This window comes from Mus musculus, chromosome 5 (assembly GCF_000001635.26).
Source record: "Mus musculus strain C57BL/6J chromosome 5, GRCm38.p6 C57BL/6J".
Lineage (NCBI taxonomy): Eukaryota > Metazoa > Chordata > Mammalia > Rodentia > Muridae > Mus > Mus musculus.
Window position 1 is genome coordinate 52,916,197 of NC_000071.6, and position 6,284 is coordinate 52,922,480.

General features: G+C 47.4%; 1 pseudogene; it reads right to left on the minus strand.

Annotated features, from left to right (window-relative positions):
* Positions 1–1,500: 1,500 nt before the first annotated feature.
* Gm43664 lies at positions 1,501–4,388 on the minus strand (annotated as a pseudogene).
* Between the last annotated feature and the right edge of the window lie 1,896 nt (positions 4,389–6,284).

A 6,284-nucleotide genomic window follows, 5' to 3' on the forward strand; every position in this document is an offset into this window, starting at 1 on the left:
TTCATATGGCTCATATGGCTTTGTCTTCATGTTTTTTACAAGATGCCCAGGGAGGTTCCTGGCCAAAGCTGACAGTGAGGAATGTGAGAGAGTTTGGTGTGTTCTGTGAACTTTCAGTGTTCCAACTCTCTCAGGACAATATTATCCCAATTCCCTTCCACTGTTGATCTTGGCCACGAAAGGGCAAACATTCTATTGTGTTGAGGCACAGCGTGCAGTGAGTGACAGGACCGTGTCTACTGCTGCCAGCTCCACTTCTTCACTTGCCTTTGCTGCGGAGGAGGACATGGGCCAACTAGGTAATGATCACAGTGCGCAGCACCCTGCTTCCCAGCAGCCATTGCTGCGGTGAGCACTTCCAGTCCTGTTTGAAAAATCTGAAAATCTGAGGCTCAGAAAGGTGAGGTGGCTTTCTCAAGGACACAAAGGGAGGAAAGGAGAAGAATCTCTTCTGGACACTGGAGTTTATACTCTACTGGTTTTTTGGTTTTTTGTTTGTTTGTTTGTTTTTTTGAGACAGCACTTCTTTTTAAGGAAAACATTTAATTGGGGCTGGCTTACAGTTTCAGAGGTTTAGTCCACCACTATTACCATGGTGGGGAACATGGCAGCATGAAGGCACACATGGTGCTGGAGAAGGAGCTGAGAGTTCTATACCTTGATTGACAGGCAGAGGTAAAAGCCCCATTAGGCTGAACTTGCACATATGAGACCTCAAAGCCCGCCCACACAATGATACTCTTTCTCCAACAAGGCCACATCTCCTAATAGTGTCACTCCCCATGGGCCAAGCATTCAAACACATGAGTCTCTGGAGGTCATTCCTACTCAAACCACCACCCAGGGTATTTGATACCCTTTTCTCATCTCTTTGGGCTCACATACTCAGACACAGACACCATTTTTAAAGATGTATCTTGTTAGAACATGGAGTTTGATGGGAGTTATTTACAGGAGCATGGGTCTGGGATTTTGTTTGGGAACATGGGAAAATTACAGGCAGGTATCAGCATAGACGAGACCCCCCCCCCACTACCATAGAAGAAACCTCTCTAGCAATTGCTAAACATTTATATATCTCTGGGGGAAGGGAAACTCTTGTGTAAGTCATGAGATCGTAAGACCTCCCCACATCTCATGATAGAATGTTAGCGGGTCCAATCTTGTGAGGGTCTGGGGTGGGGTTACTTAGTTGCTCTAACCAGATGACAGCTGCCACGTCATGCCCACCACATTCTGGCCTTTTCTCTTGGTCTTACATTCTTCTGCAATGTCCCCCAACCTTCAAAGGGGTGATACAGATGTTTGATTGTGTGTGTGTTCTTCCATGCTGACACCTGCCTGTAATTTTCCCATGTTCCCATAAAAAAATCCCAGACCCATGCTCCTGTAAATAATTCCCATCAAACTCCATGTTCTATCAAGATACATCTTTAAAAATAGTGTGTGTGTGTGTCTGAGCATGTGTGTGCAGGAGCCCAAAGAGATGAGAAAAGGATATCAAATACTCTGGGTGGTGGTCTGCATGGTATTGGGAGGTAGGTTAAACACATGCTGAAGAATATCCCGGATTCAGGCTGTGGTTGCTTGGTTGCTGGCAGTATTGTTCCATATAGAAATAATATCCTCCTGAAAGCAGACAGAGACCATAGCCCGGCCGCTCTCCTCCCCAACCATGAATTATTGCTCCCCTAGTATGGTCAGGACGAATTTCTCTCAGCAGTGGGAAGCTAAGCCCTTCGGAAGTCAAATGATCCACTTGCCCCCATTTTTATTTGCATCATCCTTCCACAGGGGTTTAATTCCTTCCTAAGAAGGGCCGAAGTGTCCACACTTTGGTCTTCGTTCTTCTTGAGTTTCATGTGTTTTGCAAATTTGGTCTGTCAGGTGCCCAGGATGTACCACGTGGCTGTACAACTTCCCGAGCTGATGCACAGAGGCAAAGGGGTCAATCTGCTGTTGTTCTTCTCATAGCTCTGTGAAGTGGTAGGATGCAGTGTGTGTGTAGTAGGTGTGCGTGTGTGTGTGTGTAGTAGGTGTGCGTGTGTGTGTGTAGTAGGTGTGCGTGTGTGTGTGTGTAGTAGGTGTGTGTGTGTGTGTAGTAGGTGTGTGTGTGTAGTAGGTGTGTGTGTGTGTGTAGTAGGTGTGCGTGTGTGTGTGTGTGTAGTAGGTGTGCGTGTGTGTGTGTGTGTAGTAGGTGTGCGTGTGTGTGTGTAGTAGGTGTGCGTGTGTGTGTGTAGTAGGTGTGCGTGTGTGTGTGTGTGTAGTAGGTGTGTGTGTGTGTGTAGTAGGTGTGCGTGTGTGTGTGTGTGTGTGTAGTAGGTGTGTGTGTGTGTAGTAGGTGTGTGTGTGTAGTAGGTGTGTGTGTGTAGTAGGTGTGCGTGTGTGTGTGTGTAGTAGGTGTGCGTGTGTGTGTGTGTAGTAGGTGTGCGTGTGTGTGTGTGTAGTAGGTGTGCGTGTGCGTGTGTGTAGTAGGTGTGCGTGTGTGTGTGTAGTAGGTGTGCATGTGTGTGTGTGTAGTAGGTGTGCGTGTGTGTGTGTAGTAGGTGTGTGTGTGTAGTAGGTGTGTGTGTGTGTAGTAGGTGTGCGTGTGTGTGTGTGTAGTAGGTGTGCGTGTGTGTGTGTAGTAGGTGTGCGTGTGTGTGTGTAGTAGGTGTGCGTGTGTGTGTGTGTAGTAGGTGTGCATGTGTGTGTGTGTGTAGTAGGTGTGTGTGTGTAGTAGGTGTGTGTGTGTATGTGTAGTAGGTGTGCGTGTGTGTGTGTGTGCGCGCGCGTGTGTGTGTGTGTGTGTGTGTGTGTGTGTAGTAGGTGGGAGTCTCCCCTAGAGTACCAAAGGGTGAAGCACAGAAGGGGATGCTCTGCTGGTCCAGGGACAACAGTCTTCCTCCTGCTGTGGCTCGTGCCTCATACCGTTGTTTTCCTTCTCTGTTGTAGAACTATTTAATCCCAACAACCCAGGGGTTCTACCCTGCCTTTGATCATTCAGTTTCAAGATAAAAGCCATACACAGCCTTTATAATTATAATCAGCACCAGAGCTGGGCAGGTGTCTACCCTTATGCTATTAGACTCTACTTTCCTATTGATAACCCTGTCTTAGTCAGGGGTTCTATTCCTGCACAAACATCATGACCAAGAAGCAAGTTGGGGAGGAAATGGTTTATTCAGCTTATACTTCCATGTTGCTGTTCATCACCAAAGGAGGTCAGGACTGGAACTCAAGTAGGGCAGGAAGCAGGAGCTGATGCAGAGGCCATGGAGGGATGTTTCTTACTGGCTTGCTTCCCCTGGCTTGCTCAGCCTGCTCTCTTATAGAACCAAGACTACCAGCCCAGAGATGGTACCACCCACAAGGGGCCCTCCCACCTTGATCACTAATTGAGAAAATGCCTTACAGTTGGATCTCATGGAGGCATTTCCTCAACTGAAGCTCCTTTCTCTGTGATAACTCCAGCCTGTGTCAAGTTGACACAAAACCAGCCAGTACAATCCTCAAATTATTATTTACTATGTTGCATCGGGGCTGCTTTTAACTCCAATTGGCCAGGCCTCAGGGCCACATTTTTATGGCTCACCTAACCCATGGTGGCTTCTCCTTCCTCCTCCACCTTCTCCTCCTCTTCATGGTTCTCCTCTAGCCACAAAGACCATGAAGCCTAAACCCCCTCTATGTCTCTTCTACCCAGTGATTGGCTGTTGGCATCTTTATTTACCAACCAGAAATTATTTGGAGACAGAGTCCTTTAGGTACAGACTCCAGATCTTGGGGGTCTACATTAGCATTACAATAGGCAGCAAGACCAAACCTTAATACTTCTCACCATCTCTCTGCAGGCTGTTTTTGTTTTTTTCTTTTCTTTTTTTTATTCTGATCATGGTCTCCACTGTCATCATCTTTTAAGGCGTCTCATCGCCTCTGTCACTACTGCTTCACAGTTATATGTGCATTTCCCCCCCGAGACAGGGTTTCTCTGTGTAGCCCTGGCTCTCATGTAGTCACTCTGTAGACCAGGCTGGCCTTGAACTCAGAGATCCTCTGCCTCTGGAGTGCTGACATTAAAGCCCTGCACCTTCCCCTTTCCTCTCTCCCTCTCCTTCTCTCTTTTGCCCTCCTTCCCTCCTTCCCACCTTTCCTCTCTTCCCCTCCCATTCCTCTCCTCTTTCCTCCCTCTCTTTTCTCTGGTTCCTGACCAAGGATGTGCCATGACCAGCTGGCTCTTATTCCTGCCACCATGCCTTCTCTGACACAGTGGTCTTTGTCCATGGACTGTGATCCAGGATAATCTTTTTCCCTCCTTAAGTTGATGTTGTCACACACTTTGTCACAGCAATGGGAGATGTAACTAATACTTGAGGACTAGCCTACCTCTCGTTCGGGTGTCTGGACATGCCTTCTCTTACCTGTGCCGGGGTACCCTCTGTGTTTCAACAACTTGGCTGATGCTTTCACATCACAGATTGCTGTAGGATTTTCTCAGTAATCACTCTCAGTTGCCATCTGCACTGTATCCAACTGTGTAACTCACAAGGATATGATAGCTGTCCCTGGCCTTGCACCTGTGCACACCGAGTTTCCACCAGCGCGCTTTCCCATTTTTTACATGCTTTAAACAAATCTGCAAAACAGTCAAGGCTCACACTGGATACGGAAGCCCTTTACAGAGTGTGGGTGGGCTCTCCAAACCTCCCTCCCCGTGCAGTATTCCAGGCAAATGAGAGTTGCTCTCAGATTTCAGCTGGGGATATTATAAACAAACAAAACTGTAAAGGAAAGAAAAAAAAATAGAAGCATCAGCAGTGTCCAAAAACATCATGAAAAAAAATTCCATTGCTCACATTCATTGCTCCCTCAAGATAGCAATGTGGGAACACTATCGTGGATGGGAGGCAGTGCCTTATAATTCATAGTCATTCTTCATGAGCTGTCATCATTCCTCATCTTGGGATTCTGCTATGTGGCTGCTATACATCTCTCCATATCGTGGGGGAGGGACTTGTTCTGAGTGGTGTACTCTGCTTGGTCTAGCCTGGGACCAGGCAGGGTCAGGTCCATGTTCTCATCTGCTGTGCCAGTAGCAGCTACCTGAGTCTGATAGACTGGGTGGTGGGTTGCATCTGGCTGCTATCCTTCTTAGATCACACCCAGCTGCTGAAAGGTCCTGGGCCAGGCAAACAAGGTCCAACTTCAGGGCACATGTGGACATCAACCACACACTTTGGGACGAGCTTCATCTTTTTTCCCCGTGCTGTCTTAGCATTTGTCCTTTCGCTGACTGACCAGGCTTTAAGGCCTTTCAGAGGTTCATGAGTTTGGTTCCCAAGTGAATTGTTCTCATACAACTTTGGCTCAGCGTAAATCCTGCCACATTTGCTTCCACTTGGATGCTCAAGGGTCCCTAGAATGGGGAAAACAGTCCATGACCACGCCTTATTCTTCCCACAGTGGAGAAATGTACACAGCACTCCTTTGAGTGATCACTGCTCATCCTAGGTTAGTGGTTCTCAAGGTGTGGGTCGAGCATCGGATATCCTGTATGTCAGATATTTACATTTTGATTCATAACAGTAGCAGAATTATGGTTATGAAGTAGCAATGAAAATAATTTTATGGTTGGGGGTGGGTCAGTGCAACAGGAGGAACTGTATTGAAGGGTCGCAGCATCAGGAAGGCTGAGGACCCGTGTTTTAGATCAACCCTACCCTTCTTGGCAGCCCCACCATATCAAACCTCTCTCCTCATTCCCTGGTACACACTTGCCCCCTGATGCTCCTGGGGGGCCTCCAGGAACCAAGGCACACTCTGCCATCCACCCATGCCTGAACTTTCTGTAGAGGACAATTTAACATGGTCCTCAGCTGCAGGCAGACGGTGTTAAGGAAGCAGCTAGGTCAGTGGCTCCTTCATGATACCTCTTTCTGCCATAGCAGCAGACACAGGGGGAATTATCTGTATTCTTCCTCCTCTTGGGTAAGCTGTTACGAAGGCTTCAGACTTTAAAAGCCCATCAGAAGCATGTAACCATCATAACTGGCTTTCTATAAAATATTTCCATAGGATCTCTAGATTGACACAAATCTTGACCGTTCGCTTTTTTCTTTGTTTGCTTGGTTGTTTGTTTGAGACGGGTTTTTGTTTTTTGTTTTTTGTTTTTTTTTTTTCTGTGTAGCCCTGGCTGTCCTGGAACTCTCTGTAGACCAGACTGGACTCACACTCATGGAGATCCACTTGCCTCCTGGGAGTGCTGGGATTCAAGGCCTGTACCACACCCCCTGTTACCCATTTTC